The 20,111-nt window shown below is 42.9% G+C and overlaps 1 protein-coding gene across 3 annotated transcripts in view; it reads left to right on the top strand.

Annotated features, from left to right (window-relative positions):
* The window catches only part of YPEL2 (yippee like 2), a 188,773-nt gene that overhangs the window by 101,179 nt on the left and 67,483 nt on the right, over window positions 1–20,111 (top strand). The window lies entirely within an intron of this gene.

Raw genomic sequence — 20,111 nt, forward strand, 5'->3', positions numbered from 1 at the left:
CACAGTGATTCACAAGCATGTCAGCTAATAAATGTAGACAAATGATAGAATTAGAGTTTGCAACTGCCAATATAATAATTGACTCAGGGTAGGATCATTAATGCATGCTAAAGCCTTTGAGTGAAAGGATTTGGGGGAACAAGATAATCATATGGTTTCAAAGTAGCATCCTACATTGGGAATTCCCTGGCGGTCCAGTGGTTAGGACTCTGCGCTTTCACTATGAAGGGTCTGGGTTCAATCCCTGGTCGGGGAACTGAGATCCCTCAAGCTGCATGGCGTGGCCAAAAAAATAAATAAATAAGAATAAATAAATGCGGCAAAGTAGCATCCTTCAGGTCAATTAATAATTCCAAAGGGAGGGCTTCCCTGGTGGCGCAGTGGTTGAGAATCTGCCTGCTAATGCAGGGGACACGGGTTCGAGCCCTGGTCTGGGAAGATCCCACATGCCGCATAGCAACTGGGCCCGTGAGCCACAACTACTGAGCCTGTGCGTCTGGAGCCTGTGCTCCGCAACAAGAGAGGCCGCGATAGTGAGAGGCCCACGCACTGTGATGAAGAGTGGCCCCCACTTGCCACAACTAGAGAAAGCCCTCGCACAGAAACAAAGACCCAACACAGCCATAAATAAATAAATAAATAAATAAATTAATTAATTAAAAAAAAAATTCCAAAGGGAAAATGTATCTTTACCATGGAAAGATCTGTCAGACACCGTCTTAACCAAGAGCTAAAACTTGGCATCATCAATAGTAAGACAACAGGCAGTGTTCTGATCTTATGCACTAAGAGGTACACACTACCTCCTATGCAGAATTCTTGAGTGCTTAACCTGAATCTAAACATAAGGAAGCAATTAGGCAAACCCAGAATTTGGAAAAATCTGCAAGACAACTGGCTTGGATTCTCTGAAAAGTTCAATGTCATGGAAAACACCAAAAGGTGGAGATTTTTCTAGACTAAAAGAAGCTAAGGAGATAACGACCAAATGCAACGTGTAAACCTTGATTAGACTCTGCATTAGGAGGGAAAAATCCAACTGTAAAATAAATTTTAAAGACCACTGGAGAAATCTGAATATAGATAGGATATTAAAGTATATTATTGAATTAATGTTAATTTTCTTAAGTGTGATAGTAATGGTATTGTGCTTATTTGCTAAAATGTCCTTTTTCTAGGAGATCCATATGGAGATATTTAGGGGTGAGTGTCATGATGGCTGCATCCTACTTTTTAAAGAAGTACGGTGTGTGTGTGTGTGTGTGTGTGTGTGTGTGTGTGTGTGTGTGTCAGAGAGGACAGGGATTTCCTGAGACATGGGACAATCAAGGCTAAAATAGGGACAGTCCTGGGCAAACTGGAATGGCTGGTCATCCCAACCATTCTGCAACTTGTGTCACCTATGTGACCTTGAGTAAATCATCATTTAGCTTCCCAGAGTCTTGGCTTCCTCATCTATACAAAGGGCATTATCTACATGCTACAGCATGGATATACCTTGAAAACATTATGCTAAGTGAAAGAAGCTAGACACAAAAGCCACATATTGTATGATTCCATTTATATGAAATTTCCCAAATAGGCAAATCCATAGAGACAGAAAGCCGATTAGTGGTTGCCAGGGCCTGGAGGGAGAATATGGGGAATGATTGCTAAGGAGTATGAGATTTCTTTTTGGGGTGATGAAAATATTCTAGAATTAGATATTAGTGGTCACACAACTCTGTAAATGTACCACTGAATTGTACATTTTAAGAGGGTAAATTTTGTGGCATATTATTTATATCTCAATAAAGCTGTTATTTTAAAAATTCAGTAACATAAAGCTTCCGGGAATTCCCTGGTGGTCCAGTGGTTAAGACTCCACGCCTTCACTGCCGAGGGCCCAGGTTCAATCCCTGGCCGGGGAATTAAGATCCCACAAGCTGCAAGGTGCAGCCAAAAAAAAAATTACCTGTTTAATAGTTTTATTGATATATAATTCACATACCATACAATTCGATTCACCCATTTAAGTAAAATTCAATAGTTTTTACTATATTGATAGAGATGGGCAACCATCACCACAATCAATTTTAGAACTTTTTTTTTTTTTTCGTATTTTGGCGGCATGTGGGATGGTTCCTCAACCAGGGATGGAACCCGGCCTCTGCAGTGAATGTGCCAAATCCTAACCACTAGGCCACCAGGGAACTTCCCAATTTTAGAACATTTTTATCGCTCCAAAAAGAAACCCCATGCCCATTAGCAGTCACTCCCCATTTTCCTCCATCTCTCCACAGCCCTAGGCAACAACTAATCTGCGTTCTTTCTCAATGGATTTGCCTATTCTTTCTTTCTTTATTTATTTTTGACTGCGTTTGGGTCTTTTTTGCTGCGTGTGGGCTTTCTCTAGTTGCCATGAGCGGGGGCTACTCTTTGTTGCAGTGCGCAGGCTTCTCATTGCGGTGGCTTCTCTTGCGGCGGAGCACAGGCTCTAGATGTGCAGGCTTCAGTAGTTGTGGCTCGTGGGCTCAGTAGTTGTGGCTCACGGGCTCTAGAGTGCAGGCTCAGTAGTTGTGGCACACGGGCTTAGTTGCTCCGTGGCATGTGGGATCTTCCCAGACCAGGGCTCGAACCCGTGTCCCCTGCATTGGCAGGCGGATTCTTAACCTCTGTGCCACCAGGGAAGGCCCCGATCTGCCTATTCTTAGGAGTGGAATTGCTGAATTGTTGAGTTATACAGTAACTCTATGTTATTTTTTTGAGGGGGCCATGTCCTGCACCTTGTTGTGGAATCTTAGTTCCCCAACCAGGGATTGAACCCAGGCCCTCTCCAGTGAAAGCGCCGATTCCTAACCACTGGACTGTCAGGGAACTCCCAAATGGATAATAATTTTAAAATATTTTAGGCTAAAAAAAGGAGATTGAAATACTTGTGTGAGATCTAAATGAGTCTTTGCTCTTATAACACCTCATGCCACCCTCCCCAACACACATTATCATATCAAATCACCACTCAGTATGCCTTTGTCTTGCCCTTAGATAATAACAACTTTCTAATTCACCCAGGGCCAGCTCCTGGGTGTTCAACCTGTGAGTCATACAAGATCCCATACTCAGAAGGGCCCTACATTTGGTTGAATGCTCTGCTGTCACCATGTTGAAATTCTTTTTTTGTTGTTGGTGTTTTTTGTTTTGTTTTTGTTTTTGTTTTGAAGTTCTTAATAATTTTTTTTTAATGCCTAGCTCTTTTTTTTTTTTTTTATAGAGCTTTTTTTCTCTTTTTATTTATTTATTGGCTGTGTTGGGTCTTCGTTGCTGCAGGCGGGCTTTCTCTAGTTGCGGCAAGCAGGGGCTACTCTTTGTTGCGGTGCGCGGGCTTCTCATTGCGGTGGCTTCTCTTGTGCAGCACGGGCTCTAGGCGTGCAGGCTTCAGTAGTTGTGGCTCGCAGGCTGTAGAGCGCAAGCTCAATAGTTGTGGTGCAGGGGCTTAGTTGCTCCGTGGCATGTGGGATCTTCCCGGAGCAGGGATTGAACCCGTGTCCCCTGCATTGGCAGGCAGATCCTTATCCACTGTGCCACCGGGGGAGCCCAATAATTTTTGAACAAGGTGCAGGCACCCCCATTTTCATTTTGCACTGGGCTCTGCAAATTTTGTAGCTGTCCTCAATCCACCTTTGTACCCCAGCGCTTAGCACAGTACTGATGCTCTGTGGGTGTTCAATAAAGGTTAATTCTCTTTCCTGGTCCCTGTACCCTGAGATGTGCATTGATCTTCAACACAGATTTACCCAGAGCCTCATCTGTGCCAGGAACTGTGTCAGCAGCTGGGGATACAGTGAGGAGCCAAAGCAGGCAGCTGAGGCCCCCTCCCCCTTCGCAGCAGGGGAACTGCTCAGAAGGCTGTTCACGCAGGCAGATGAGCCCACCTAACCATTTGTCTGAAACAGCAATGACAGCGTCTGACTCATCTGTACTTTTAGTTAGAGAAAATCACATCACCTTGGGATCCTTATTTTGCGAGTTCTGCTTTGTTACCGGAAATAGAAAGCTCTGATAACTGAGGATGGAACTTCAGTTCTCCTCCATGGTGTGAATAAAAAGTCAACTTCGCCATTTTCAGTATGTTTGTGGTGTCTATCACATTGACATCTGGTATTAAAGAAATCTGTCAGCACCTTTCAATTCAATTCCATTTCTATGTACAAAACACTGCGCTAGGCACTGCTGATAGGAAGATCCTTGCTGGATTTTTTTAAGCTCATCACACAAGCTCTTTGTTGTTGTTGTTTTTTAAATATTTATTTATTTTTCTGCGCCAGGTCTTAGTTGCGGACTCGGGATCTTCATTGCAGCATGAGGGATCTTTTTAGTTGCGGCATGCGGGCTCTTAGTTGTGGCATGCATGTGAGAACTGTTCACTGACCAGAGATTGAACCTGGGCCCCCTGCATTGGGAGTGTGGAGTCTTAACCACTGGACCACCAGGGAAGTCCCTGATCACACAAGCTCTTTGGACAAAGATTATGGTGGGCTACAACTTCATGGGGAGTCAGCAGAGAGCAGTAGTCAAACTAAAATCCCTGATATAACTGGCTCCCACTTGCTAAATGTTTTTTACTAGCTCTGAGTCCCAGGGGCAATTCCTTAGTCTTTCTAAACTTCAGTTTTTTAATCATTTGATACGACCCTGGTGTCAAAAGGCTGTTGTCAAGATTCGATGAGATAACGCACACACAGTGTCTGGCTCTTAGTAAGAAAGCCGCAATAAAAACAAAACCTAAAACATCTTGTAGAATTGAGCTATTTTGCCTCATAATGGCTAAATGATACCCTTCCTGGCACATAGCCCTGAGTCATAAAATACCTCTGCCTGCAACTTCTATTTGTCCAGTGAGAGGTGAAGGCAAGCAACTTCAGCCAGCATCACCCAGCACTGTGAAGTCAGTGAGGCCCTCCTCGCTTTCAGCCTTGGTAGTGACCCACACACTCCCAGGCACACACTGTCTTTTGTGGGGAAGGCTGAGCAATGGGGCCGGAATGCCTGCAGCTGCTGGTGCGGCTACTTGCGGGGAGAAGGTTTGACCTGTCCTGGAATCTTTAGCTTCTTTGGAACCCGAAGCCCACTCCTGCCCAGCACAGTCTGCTCACTGAGCACCTAAAGACTCGGGATCTCCCCCGCCACCCCACCTCCCATCATTGGCCAGTCATTAGAAGTGGCTACACCCCCAAGGACAGGGGCATGATCTTGGACAAGACAGGTGGGCAATTCTCGGAGAGACACTCATCTGAGAGCAGTTGGCCAACTCTCCCAGCAGGTAGAGGATTGAGTGCTCAGTTGTGAAAGGGGGAACCTAGGTAGGCAGTGTACCCCTGAATGCATTCCAATAACAAGAGGTAGGAATTTCTGTTTTACATTTCAGCCATTGCTAGGAGTTCTGGAATGGGGGTGGGTTTGGGGAGGATAGAGAATTGGGAGATGGGCCATCTGCTAAATTTCATAGTTGATTATCTGGGAGAATTGATTGAAAACTGCACATATTATGATTTTATGTATATATATATATATTTTAAATTTTATTTATTTTTTAAAATTTTTGGCTGCGTTGGGTCTTTGCTGCTCCCCACGGGCTTTCTCTAGTTGCGGCAAGTGGGGGCTACTCTTCGTTGCCGTGCACGGGCTTCTCATTGAGGTGGCTTCTCTTGCTGCAGAGCAGGGGCTCTAGGTGTGTGGGCTTCAGTAGTTGTGGCACGTGGGCTCAGTAGTTGTGGCCCACGGGCTCTAGAGCGCAGGCTTGGTAGTTGTGGCACACAGGCTTAGTTGCTCTGCAGCATGTGGCATCTTCCCAGACCAGGGCTCGAACCCATGTCCCCTGCATTGGCAGGTGGATTCTTAACCATTGTGCCACCAGGGAAGTCTGGTTTTATGTATATTTAACCAAACTTAGATTCAAGCAAAAAAATTTCTAAACAGATCAAGAAAAAGTACAAACAATGCCTTTGTCATAAAATATCCATTTACAAGAGTCTGCTTGCTTTCTTTTAAAATCTTTATTCTTGTACAGACATAATGGTTACATAGTCAAAAAACCCCAAAAAACTAGGGCTCTGGAAATAGACCAGACTGGGTTTAAATCCCAGATACATAACTTATACCCTGAGTGACCTCTATTTAGTGACCTTTGTAATGAAGATAATATTACCTACCTCACTGGATTAATGAGATAATGAGACAATAAAATTTGTATTTATTTAGCCATTCGTAAAGCTTTAAAGTAGGTTGATATGAGAGAGAGTGTTGGTGGCTACTCAACACAGGGTAGCCAGAGATTTCCTTGAGGAGACGACTTTATGCTGAGGCCTGAATGACAAGCAAGAAGCAGGCAAGTGGGGACTTCCCTGGTGGCGCAGTGGTTCAGAATCCTCCTGCCAATGCAGGGGACACGGGTTCAAGCCCTGGTCCGGGAAGATTCCACATGACGCGGAGCAACTAAACCCGTGTGCCACAACTACTGAAGCCCGAGTGCCTAGAGCCCGTGCTCCACAACTAAGAGAAGCCACTGCAATGAGAAGCCCGCGCACCGCAACAAAGAGTAGCCCCTGTTCTCCACAGCTAGAGAAAGCCTGTGCGCAGCAACGAAGACCCAATGCAGCCAAAAATTAATTAATTAATTAAAAAAAAAAAAAAAAGGAGAAGAAGCAGGCAAGTGAAGATCAGAGGAAAGAGAGCTCAGTCTAGTGCAGAGACCCTGAGGCTGGAACAAGCTTGGCTTGTTCACAGAACCAAATGGCCAAGTGGCTGGAGCATGATGAGGGGAGGCTGAGGAGCACACACTGTAATCCGAGGTCGATTTACCGTGAAGTCAACGGAATGACATTTTGCAACATTACAATAAACTAGTGAGAAGTTACAGATCTCTGATTTGGATATGAAAGGCATCTTCTTTTGTAATCTTTTACATTTAGTTATTAAAAGACTGAAAAAAATCCAGAGTAAAAATTAGTAGAATATGAAAGAAAAGTGATAAAGATGATAATTCAATAGTAAATACTCTGACATTGAGAAATGAAGTAGAAAACAACAAAAATTATAGATTCTACAGAAAGTACTAATGTGTTAGAAGGAAGAGACAAAACTTGAATAGAAGATATAAATAAACTCCTAGATTGTTTGATAATCCAGTTAATGAAAATGAGGGAGGGACTTCCCTGGTGGAGAAGTAGATAATACTCCACGCCCCCAATGCAGGGGGCCCGGGTTTGATCCCTGGTCAGGGAACTAGATCCCACAGGCATGCCGCAACTAAGAGTTCGCATGCCACAACTAGGGAGCCCGGGAGCCACAGCTAAGACCCGGTGCAACCAAATAAATAAATATTAAAAAGAAAAAGAAAAGAAAATGAGGGGCTCGTAAGAACCCATCAAAAAAAGATTTTGAGTTCTTGCTGATTTGATGTGAAATATCAATGTCAATGAAAGTAACATAACACTCGGAATTTACCACTAAAATAAGGATTTCAACAACAAACCAGGGACTTCCCTGATGGCGCAGTGGTTAAGAATCCGCCTGCCAATGCAGGGGACACGGGTTTGAGCCTTGGTCCGGGAAGATCTCACATGCCGCGGAGCAACTAAGCCCATGTGCCACAACTACTGAGCCTGTGCTCTAGAGCCTACGAGCCACAACTACTGAAGCCCACACACCTAGAGCCTGTGCTCCGCAACAAGAGAAACCACCACAATGAAAAGCCTACGCACTGCAAGGAAGAGTAGCCCCCGCTCGCCACAACTAGAGAAAGCCGGCATGCAGCAACGAAGACCCAATGCAGCCAAAACTAAATTAATTAATTAAAAACAAGCAAACAAAAAACAACAAACCGGTTAAATGGTTATTGTCAAATCAAAGAATACTTAAGATTAATTTTTAACAAGAAAGCATGAAATGGCCTGAAATCTTATAGCTCATCTGCTAAATTTGACATCAGTCCTAAAATTTTACATAATAATGAGTCGTGAAGCTGAAAGAAGCTCTTCTAAATGATGATAAAAAACAAATTTTGAGCAACAAAGCTGGAGGATGAATTACCTTTCTATCTTCTCTTTAGGAAATGAAATTCAAGATGATATTAAAATTTGTTATCTTTTGAAGGGACAAAGAATTGGTAGCCAAAAAATGTAGAAAAAGGTATTATAGTTGTGTTAATCAGTTAATTCATGAAAACATCATATTCTGTTATTTTTCTGAACTCAGTGATATCTGTAATATTTGTAAGCCTTTGTAAGTTTGAAATTTATTGTAGTTTCCATTCGGATTCTAAATAACTATTCATTTTCAATTTAATTTTTTTTGTAAAAAAACCCCAACTTTTTGAATGTATTATGTGAAATGGATTAACAAAAACATTTGAATTCAGATTAAAGTGGTATAGATCTAGTATAAGTTATTTATTTATTATCAGACAAGAAGAGTTAGAATATATAATATTGTTCATTACTTTATAATAATAAAGTGTAGCTAAAACGACAATTTTTTATAAGGATCATAATAAAGTACATATTATTTTTCAGTAATTGTGAATTAGTGCACATATTGATCATGTGCTTTCAATTTAATTTTTTATTTGTGATTTTATATTTTTTCTTAAAGAGGCTACTCTCCTTCCCCCCAAATAAATTGTATAAGTTTCAGGTTCCACAAAACCTAAATCTGCCCATGGGTATAAAATGAGGTCTGGCTTTGTTGGCTAAGGGAGGGATCTGGATTTTCTTCTAGGTATGATGGGAAGCTATTAAAGAGTTTTTGGTTACACAAATGACATGAACTGACTGATATTTTAGAAAGATTGCTCTGGCTGCTGGGTTATATGCAATCAACATGGTGTTAGTGGGGACATGAAGAAGGGGGGCTATGTCCATGCTTATGGTGATGAGGTGTGGGGTGTGGCCACAGCTGTGCAACACCCAGACCCTATAGAGAAAAAGCCAGGACAGGGGTTTGGGGCAGGAGGTGATAAGCCCCAACTGGAAGAAGATAAAATAGCCCTGGGTGGATTCAGAATTATTGAGGAAGAGATTGACTTTCTTATAGGATGGGGGCCTGAGTTAAGGAAATTGTGATCTGAGAAGGCTGGAGGGCTTAGGGACATGGGGAATAAATTACTGGTAGGGAGAGAATAAAAAGACACAAAAGGAATGAAACATGGGATACCAAGGGTAAAGGGAGAAGTTGAGAAATTAGTTGGACAGAAACAAAGGATAATAATAATAATAAGAATAGCCAACACTTCCATAGTGCTCACCTTGTGCCACGTTCTGTGCTTTGCATGCATTAACCTATTTTTTTTCTTTTTTAAATTTTATTTATTTATTTATTTGTTTGTTTATTATTTTGGCTGCGTTGGGTCTTTGTCGTTGTGCGCGGGCTTTCTCTAGTTGCTGCAAGTGGGGACTACTCTTCGTTGTGGTGCACGGGCTTCTCATTGCGGTGGCTTCTCCTGTTGCAGAGCACAGGCTCTAGGTGCACGGGTTTCAGTAGTTATGGCACGTGGGCTCAGTAGATGTGGCTTGTGGGCTCTAGAGCGCAGGCTCAGAAGTTGTGGCACATGGGCTTAGCTGCTCTGCAGCATGTGGGATCTTCCCAGATCAGGGCTTGAACCCATGTCCCCTGCGTTGGCAGGTGGATTCTTAACCACAACACCACCATGGAAGCCCCATTAACCCAGTATTTTAGAAAAATGGGCTGCAGTTGGATTGTGATATGTTCTAAGTACCAGGCCAGGAAATATGGACATATATTATTTTATTGACAGTGAGGAGTCACTAAAGATTTTTGAGCAGATATGATTAGAAAATAAAAGAGAAGAATAAAGTTTGTTTAGATAGGGGAACCTAAAGAACCCCTGAAATTTTGAGTAAATATTTGTGGGAATAGCCATAGATTTCTTTTTCTGGAGGAGAAAATCCATAACTTCAATCCAATCACAAAGGTAGACACTTCAAAAAGGGCTAGGAACCACTGGCTGAGCAGTTTCAAGCCCAGATGACCAGCAGGATGGCAGTAGTGGTCAAGAAAAAGAGGTCCCAAGGCAAGAAATAAGGAGGTGGGTTGGCTGGAAGAGAGTAGAGATGATCGCTTCCCTCTGATATCTATTGCTTTCACAATGCTGTAGGTGGACCTTCCAGTGGGCACTAGGGATGGAGAACCCAGGCCGTCAGAGACAGAGCAAGGTCACAGACACAAGCAGGGAGTGGCCTCCATCACAGGCTAGAGTTTGAATGACATTGTCAAGGAAAACAGAAAAGGAGGCCAAGGACAGATCTTTGAACATATTTAATCTGTCTGCTCTGCCTTTTCCTAAGTGCTTTCTGACAGATTACTTTTCTCTACACAGGAAATTCACATTTTGAACTTTAGTTCCTAAAATACATTAAATCACACTTTGGCTTTGGAGGAGGGGCAGGAGGGGATGCACATAATGACTACTTAAGTGGTTCACTTCTCATCTGAGGAAATTATCTTTTCAAAATGATCAAGGTGCTTCTGACCCTGTTCGAGAGAGTGTGGGTATTTTTGAGCTAAGTTAGGAAGTGTGTAGGATAATTGTTAGCACTCAGAGGACCTAGTTCTAGCCCAGTGCTGAAATCTCAGGAACCCACAGAATTTCTTCTCTCCCTGGAGGGAAAGGAAAAGATCTCTGTTACCCTTTCCCTGCTCATTACAGAAAAGCTACTTAAAATATTTGGGTAGATTGCAAATTGATGGCCCTAGCCTGGGTCAGTGGTTATAACTCAGCTGTACTGTTGTGTAGAAATATCCCAGAGAATACCAGCATTTCCCCAAGAGTTTGTGTAATTTTGTATGGGTGCTTAATTTCAAGAAGAAAGGAGCAGAAGTTCTAATATGTCATACCCAGAAACTACTTAGTCAGCAACATCATGGAAATTTGTGGAAGCAGTAAAATGTCTAAAGTGGCCATCATGGTCCCCATAGTTAACATATTGAATGTTCACATTTTACCAGGCACTGGGTTAAGGCTATATATTCATTATTCATTTAATTCCCACAAAAATCCCATAAGATACATTTGTTTATGGGTCTCATTTTATGCATGCAGAAGCTGAGGCTTAATGAGCAAAATTCATGCCCATAACCATTGTCAGACTGTTCCTGCTTTACTCTGGGGCACAACTCATCTGCAGACCTTTATATGACCATAGTCTAGCCTTGTAGGCCCAGATTGTCCGTACAAGGGGCAGTAATAAACACACTTAGATCTACCAAGTTGCACTACAACTCTGTTTACCTGTGCATTCTCCCACCTGGTTCTGAACCTTGCCTGTCTGGCTCTAAATGTCCTCACTTCTATGAACTTCAAACGCTGCTGGCTTGGGACTTCCCTGGCGGTCCAGTGGTTAAGACTGCACGTTTCCACTGCAGGGGACGTGGGTTCGATCCCTGGTCGGGGAACTAAGATCCCCGTGGCCAAAAAAACCCAAAAAAACATTGCTGGCTTCCCTCAGGATGCAGCTGGGTGTAGCCCCAGTACCTGCAGAGGTTGGGGCACAGCTAAAAAAGCAGGGGCCTGGATTAGCACATGCCCTGAGGTGAGGCCTGAGGAAGTCCGCTCAGGTAAACAGAAGAAACACTGGCAGATTAGGAATACAGGACAGGTGTCATGGGATGGCCTTTCCCCACCTGTATCCCCTTTTGTGGGTTGAATTGTGTCTCCTCAAAATTCATATCTTGAGGTCCTAAGCCCCAGTAAATCAGAATGTGATCTTATTTGGAAATAGGATCCTTGCAGATATAATGAGGTCATTAAGGTGGACCCTAAGCCAATATGACTGGTGTCCTTATAAGGGATAGTTTGACACAGAGACACACAAAAAGAATGTCATGTGAAGATGAAGACAGAGATCAGGGTGATGCTTCTACAAGCCAAGGAATGCCAAAGATTGCCAGCAAAGCACCAGAAGCTAGCATGGAACAGAATGTTCCTCACAGCTCTCAGAAGGAACCAGTGCAGCTAACACCTTGGTCTCACGCCTCTAGCTTCCAGAATGTGAGACAATAAATATCTGTTGCTGAAACCACACAGTTTGTGTTACTTTATTGCAGCAGCCCTAGAAAACGGATACACTCCCTTTCTGTAAAATTGTAGAGCGGTTCCACCCTGCTTCCTGGTTTCCTGAACCGAAGCCTCAGAGGCGGTGGCTCTGAAGAGAGCGTTTCAAACAAAATGCCTCCTGCAGAGCTTGCAAGGTCTGCAGAGCTCATTGGAAGTCAGCAGGTAGAGTGGCGTGGAGACCTCCAACCCTGCCTTGCACTTGGAGGACACTCTGTCTTATGTGCGCTATGGCCTGAAGGAGGGGGCCCCAGATGTAGAGCTGGGTGCTAACTCTCTTGAGGGATTCAAGTATTCCACCCCCAAGTCATGGATTTTGTTTAATCTGGATCCTACACGTCTTTGTTCTCAGCCTCTCTCTCCGTCATTCTCATCAGGCCGTTACCAACTTGCTTCCAGCCACCTGATGAAGGCAGCGGGTTTCCATGGTTACCCACAAGCACGCAGCAAGGTTTCATTCCTAGGAGGCTCCAGCATTAGGCAAATAACAAAGACAGGGCCTCTGGCACGCTGAAAATAACCTGGATCCAATGATCCGCATGGGATACCAGGGGCAACTGGGTCTCAGAAGCAAGTCAGAAGCCTAGTTGTTAGAACTGGTCATCAAGGCAGAGGCAGAGCAGCAGTCATACTTAGTACTACCGTCTGGCAGATTCTGAGCCCCTTCCTCTTCAGGAGGTGCTACACCAAGCACTTCATGGGCATTACCACCTTTTGGTCCTTGTTTACTAAAGCCCTCTGTTTTATTAATGAAGGAACTAAGCTCATGGGACTTGTTGAAGATCACACAGCTGGTAGTTACAGAGCAAGGATTTGAACCCCAGTGCTGAATAGTATCTCCCGTCTATCCCTCCAGACCCACTTTCTGCTCTTCTCCACCCCAGAGGCTGACCTGCATGGGCTGCATCAACAGCCCCCTGGCTCGGATTAGGTCTGTTACTGGATGCCCCACCGGCAAGGGGGAAGTAAGGAGGGGTGGCTTTTGTCTGGTTGTGCTGTCTGTACAGAATCCTCTCCTTCCATTTTCTCCCCTGGGGTCTTTCAGTCTAGGGCCCTATTCCAGGCTACTGCCCAATCCCTTGTGGTTACCTGTACCCACTCTTTTGTAGGAAACCCCTTTATAATAAGTCCTTCTTTATTGTCTTCTTTCTAGGGAGACCCTGACTGCTCCACCAGGTCTGTCTGTTGCTGAAGGCTTTGCCTTTAACTCCATGCCATGCTTCTCCCGATTCCCAGCCAGTGTGTTGGAGTTGAGTCCCGGAGTGTTGGGTCGTTGCTCTTTAAACCCTCGCAATCTAAGGGCAGGATTGGTTTCTAAGACTTGGGGTTGCGGGAAAGAGGTGCTGAACCTGAGGTGGGTGCCCTGTGGTTAGAGCGGAGCGGGCCACAGCACAGCCTAGAGAGTTAAGCAAGGTCTGATACTCACCTGTAAGGATTTTCAGTTCCCATGTGATCTTTCCTGTCCTGGCAACTCCCCAGTGTTTGGTTACTGCAATGAGTTTAGCTAACTGTACATTTTGAGTGAACAGTCCCCACAAGACTGTCCTCGCTTCAGGTATTGGCTGTAAATATGTGGGTTCCCAAGACCTCCCTCCCTTCAGACTAGCTGGCTACAAAATCAGAGGTTCCCACGACCACCTCAACTTTTATAATTTGCTAGAACAACTCACAGAACTCAGGAAGTGCTATCCTTAAGACTACAGTTTTTTTTTTTTTAATTAATTTATTTAATTAATTTATTTTTGGCTGTGTTGGGTCTTCGCTGCCGTGCGCGGGCTTTCTCTGGTTGCGGCGAGCGGGGGCTACTCTTTGTTACGGTGCGCAGGCTTCTCATTGCGGTGGCTTCTCTTGTTGTGGAGTACGGGCTCTAGGCACGCAGGCTTCAGTAGTTGTGGCTCGCGGGCTCAGTAGTTGTGGCTCACGGGCTCTAGAGCTCAGGCTCAGTAGTTGTGGCGCACGGGCCTAGTTGCTCTGTGGCATGTGGGATCTTCCCGGACCAGGGATCGAACCCGTGTCCCCTGCATTGGCAGGAGGATTCTCAACCACTGCGCCACCAGGGAAGCCCCATGACTGCAGTTTTATCAAAATCAGTCAAGGGCAGAGTCCAGGAGGGGTCCAAACGTGGAGTTTCTGGTCATCCTCTCTGCATGGAGGCATGGAGTCCTGACCACGATATGACAATATGCTCATAGTCTTGCCAACAAGGGAAGCTTACGCAAGCCATTGATGTCCAGAGTTTTTATTGGGGCTTGGTCACATACTGCCCGCATGGCTGACCTTTAGTCTCCAGCCCCTTCTGGAGATCAGAACTGATATGGTGTGACCCAAAACCCTCACCATAAAACACAGTATTAGACTATGCAATGACCAAAGCCTCTAGGCAAACAAAAACACTCCTCCTGTCAGACAGGACATTCCAGCGGCCTAGAAATTACCTTTCTATAGCTAAAGACAGAGAACCAGACCTTTCTTGGGTAAGTTTAGTTTTTCATTACACAGCTGCTTTGTTCTTTATTATCCATCAGACCCCCTTGACTATATCACCAGTCCTGTCTCTCCTGGCCAGCCCAGGGGTATCACCATCCATGTGTCTGCCGAAGTTTGGAATGAGGCTAAGGAGATATTTGATGCAATCTGTAGTGAGCTTAGCAGATCTTACCCACTGCAAGATTCAACCACTGCAACCACCATCCCTGTCACTGTGCTAGCAGATCCCATGTCTGAATCCACCTTACAAAAGTTTACCAAAAAATCCGCTTTACAAAAAAGTTCCTTTTTGTGTCACTAGGGAGAGAGTTCACGACCCTCTTCTAGATTTTTTTTTTTTTTTGGCCGAGCCTCATGCGTGCCCAGGACTTTAGTTCCCTGACCAGGGATCGAACCCGTGCTCCCTGTAGTGGAAGCGCAGAGTCCTAACCACTGGACTGCCACAACCTCCTTCTAAATGCTCTTGCAGAAGACAACAGTTGCCACATGGAGAGTAGTGGTGGCCCCACTCCGTCAGTCATGGTGAACATCTTCCCTGTCCTACCTTTATTCTATCACCTACCACATTATATGTCTGCTTCCTCCTCTAGTCTTAGGCCCCTTGAAGGCAGGGTAATGTCTTATTTATCTTCTACCTCCAGTGTCTACCATGTGCTAGTCTCTCACAGGCATCCTGTAAATGAACTTCTCCAGATCCCCCTGCACAGGAGCACCATTTAGTGTTTTGTTTTGTTTTTTTAAATATATTTTTAATTTTTTACATTTTTGGCTGTGTTGGGTCTTCGTTGCTGCATGCCGGCTTTCTCTAGTTGCGGCGAGCAGGGGCTGCCCTGTTGCGGCATGCGGGCTTCTCATTGCGGTGGCTTCTCTTGTTGTGGAGCACGGGCTCTAGAGCGCAGGCTCAGTAGTTGTGGCGCATGGGCTTAGTTGCTCCGTGGCATGTGGGATCTTCCCAGACCAGGAATCGAACCCGTGTCCCCGGCATTGGCAGGCGGATTCTTAACCACTGCACCACTAAGGAAGTCCCCATTTAGTGTTTTTAGATGACTTAGGAGAGTTGCCTCTGACTGCATGCCTGCCTGCTCTTTAACAATGATAACTCATATTTACCTAGAAGACTTACCTGTTTACAAATATTATCTCTTTAACCTTTGCACCTATAGAATAGGTACTCTTACTATCCTCATGAACAGACGGAGAAATTGAGGCAAAGACAACAACTTCCCCAAGGCCATTTAATCTCCAGGTGGGCCAGCAGGGATGGAGCTGGGTCTGCTGGATTCCAGAGCTCCAAGCCCTTAACCACTATTCCATAATGGATTGGGGCAGTCCATTGAGATGAATGCAATTGATAGGCCATTTCCAGAAGAGGATTTAGCTTGAAATCACGTTTAGAGTTAGGAATGAGATGATAAGATAAAGCGACTTGGAATAATCTGTGAAGGACTGAAATGGAAGCTAGTGATTATGATTGAGAATGTACTGGAAATAAAGGAAAAAATATTGATTTTTTTTTTTAAGGCAGTAGAAAGCCACTGCAAGTGGATGAAAGAGATCATTGTTAAATCCACAGGTAAAATATAAGCTGAAATATTTCTCTGCGTGTTTTTTTCCTGACCTTAGAGGAAGGTCAGCTCTCTCTTTTCTATATTTTTCATATTGCATGGACAATCTATCCCTTTATTTTTAGGTTAATTTCTATTTTTATACATGTAATATTAATACATACATGTATATAACAGTATAAAAAGGTAACATTGCCTAAAGATTTCTAAAAAAAGGTCAGTCCCTGGCCTGATCTTTACGTACCTTCCAGTTCTATTCCCCAGAGGCAATCACTTCAGCTCTTTCAGCTGTTTCTTCTTTTTTTTTGGCTATGCCGCATGCCTTGCAGAAACTGAGTTCCCCCACCAGGAATTGAACCCAGGCCCTCCGCAGCGAAAGTGCGGAGCTCTAACCACTGGATTGCCAGGGAATTCCAGCCATTTTCTAAATGATATGCTTTTATTCAACCTCTTGACTGATTGATTTTAGACATAATCTATTGACTTTCCACCGTGGTAGATGAGGGTGTCGCTTTTCCATACCACCTTTCCCATTTCCCTTTCTCCCATGTTCTCTGCATAAGCATATCAATACTTTTTGTTATATCAAAAGTCAGTGTTTAGGGAGTTCCCTGGTGGTCCAGTGGTTAGGATTCCGGGCTTTCACTGCCGTGGCCAGGGTTCAATCCCTGGTCAGGGAACTGAGATCCTGCAAACTGCATGGTGCCTGAAAAGTTAGTGTTTACATTATTATGACCAAGCAAATATTGTTGACAGACAAGCCAAGTAGTATTCTCAACCACACCTCCTTTTTCATACAATCTTCATTTTTCCTATGTTAAAAATTGCCATGTTTTTTCATTTGCCTATTTGTCTATGAACCCATCCAAATTCCCCCAAGCAGTTCATACCTCTGTCATCTACATATCAACAATGTCTCCCAAATATTCACACAAGCCTCTTCCATAGTTTTCCCAGCTCTCTCCCAGAATCTTCCTTTGTGCTCTTGTCTGGGCACAATATTCTCCTGGGCTGTATACAGCTGCTGATTTGGGAATTCCTAGCCTTTTATTTTTATATGTCATTAAAAAGCAAAAAACAAAACAAAAAACCACTGATGCTTATACTCTATACCTTCTGAAGTTTTTTTTTTTGCATAATAAATTCCTATTTGAATTTTATAAAGTAATCTACTAACTATTTTGAATACTGGAAAATAAAGGGAATGAACCAAGCATTATTCTGCCATTCTGCTTTTCCTATTCTAACTGTATCCTTGGGTAACCAAATGTAGATAAGGAAAGATTCCTCTTTATGGAGCTCTTCCAGATAACAAGTGAAAAAAAGAGTCTTTGAAATAAAATACCACCATTTTTTAATTCTTAATAAATTAATGGATCTAGGCATTGAGCATCAATGACCACTGATGTCACAAAAAAAGAGACAACCAGATATTATGTGCCTCCCGATGAAAAAACTCAATACCACCTCTGAAAGTGTGTTGCCAAAAAAATCAAACTAGAATCTGATTAGCATCAATATCCAACTACCAATATATAGGAAATACAGATTAAAAACAACAAACAAACAGGAAAAATTGCACCACTGGGATGCAGTCAGCAAAATCCAAATTATGGGAGAGTTTATAGGACAAACAACCCAGTTTATTCAACTAATAAATTGCAAAAAATTGAAAAACGGGATGGTGGGGGATTTGAAAATTAAGGGGATTTTAAAGACATATTGACAAATTGCAGTATGTGACCTTTATTTTAATCCTGATTTAAACATATTAAAGAAAATTATGACATTATGAGATATTGGAAGTTTAAATGCCAACTAAATATGATATTAAGTGATTATTGTTAATCTTCAAAATAATACGGGAGTTGGGGAAGCAAGTGGAGATATAGATGAAACAAAGTTGGCCATGTGTTGATAATTTTTCTTTTTTTTGGCCGCAGTGCGTGGCTTATGAGATTTTAGCTCCCCGACCTGGGATTGAACCCGGGCCATGGCAGTGAAAGCATTGATTCATAACCACTGGACTGTCAGGGAATTCCTGAGTCTATAATTTTTGAAGTTGGGTAATGGGCACACAGGAGTTCATTGTACTATTCAGTTTGCTTTTGTATGTTTGAAATTCTCTATAATAAAAAGTTTTAAAAATGTAACCTTGAGATAGTTATAATCCAAACTAAATGAAAAATCTTATAAAGGGTAAGCTGACTATGCCCCAAATTATCAACCTGGCTGTGGTGATTTTGAAGGCATAGCCCCAAAATTCTGTGATACTCTCTCCATTAAGTGGTGGCTTCTATTTCTCCGCCTTTTGATTCTGGGTGAACTTGTGATTGTTCTGCCCCATAAAATTCAGAGGAAGTGATGGTATGTGACGTCTGAGGCTGGGTCATAAAAGGTGCTGCAGCTTCCTCCTGGTTCTCTCGGGACACGGCTCTGTGGGAAGTCAGCCACCGTTTAAGTAGTCTGACAACTGTGAGACCACCTTGCTGGAGAGAGTTTTTTTTTTCAGGTTTTATTTCAGTCTTTAAAACAATTTTTCCCCCCAGAGCTTGAAACATAACTTATAGTTTAGCATGTACAGTGGCTAAACCTCTATGATTTAATATTTTCCTTTTTGAAAAACAGACAAAACCCCCAGGCTCAAGAATCAAGAACTTTCCACAGGAACATTCAAAAAGGTGGTGGGGGGTGGGCGGGCAGGGAGCTTTAAAACTGCAAAATAAAGAAATGGAAAGCTGGGTTTGTGCATAGGGGCCTCTCGCTGGGTATTCTTTTTTTTCCCCCTGAGTTTTTTTTTTTTTTTTTTTTTTTTTTTGCCACACTGCGTGGCTTGCGAGATCTTAATTCCCAGACCGGGACCTCTGCAGTGGAAGCAGTGGAGTCCTAACCACTGGATCACCAAGAATTCCCTTGCTGGGTATTCTTTTCCATGTCTCATTTTATTACAAAGACTACCACCCCTGACTTCTGATAAGCTGAGAGGTAGAGTTCTGGAAAGCAGGTACTGTCAAGAAGACAGAAGCTCTAGCAGCTACCCAGATCCACTTTTTGAAGACATGAGTACTGTGTCTGAAAGAGTCATTAATCTATTTGGATATCCATATTTTCTCTTATGAATTGAGGTATAGGAAGTGACTTAGGTCACTTCTAAGAATCCTTCTAGTTCTAGCATTTTCTAATCAGTAATAACAAATAGGCAAATTTTTTTACATTACTCATCCAGTTTTTCACTTATCTTTTATTTAAGCAGCATGATTAAAAAAAAATTTATTGAAGTATAGTTGATTTACAATGTTGTGTTAATTTCTTCTTCACAGCAAAGTGACTCAGTTATGCATATATATGTATATTCTTTTTCATATTCTTTTCCATTATGGTTTGTCACACAATATTGAATATAGTTCTCTGTGCTATACAGTATGACTTTGTTGTTTATCCATCCTATATATAATAGTTCGTGCTAATCCCAAACTCCCATTCCTTCCCTCCACTACCCCCTCACACCCTTGGCAACCACAAGCCTGTTCTCTATATCTGTGAGTCTTAAACAGCATCATTTATTAAATTTTTCAACAAATATCTGACTCAGACACTGTTGCTAAGCGCTGGGCACTGTTCTTACATCATCTAAGGGAACTTGGCCTTTTTTTAAAATTGAAATATAGATGATTTACAATATTGTTAGTTTCAGGTGTACAGCAAGTGATTTGGTTATACATATATATGTATATATTTTATTCTTTTTAAAAAATTTTTTCCATTGTAGGTTATTATAAGACATTGCACATAGTTCCCTCTGCTATACAGTGAATCCTTGTTGTTTATCTATTTTACATATGGTAGTGTGTATCTGTTAATCCCATACTCCTAATTTATCCCTACCCCCCCTCCACTTCCTAAGGGAACTTGTTGATCCAAATTTAGGCATGGCATAAGCAGAGAAACTGGTC

Source organism: Balaenoptera borealis, assembly GCF_965194805.1.
Source record: "Balaenoptera borealis genome assembly, chromosome: 20".
In the NCBI taxonomy this organism is placed as follows: Eukaryota; Metazoa; Chordata; class Mammalia; order Artiodactyla; family Balaenopteridae; genus Balaenoptera; species Balaenoptera borealis.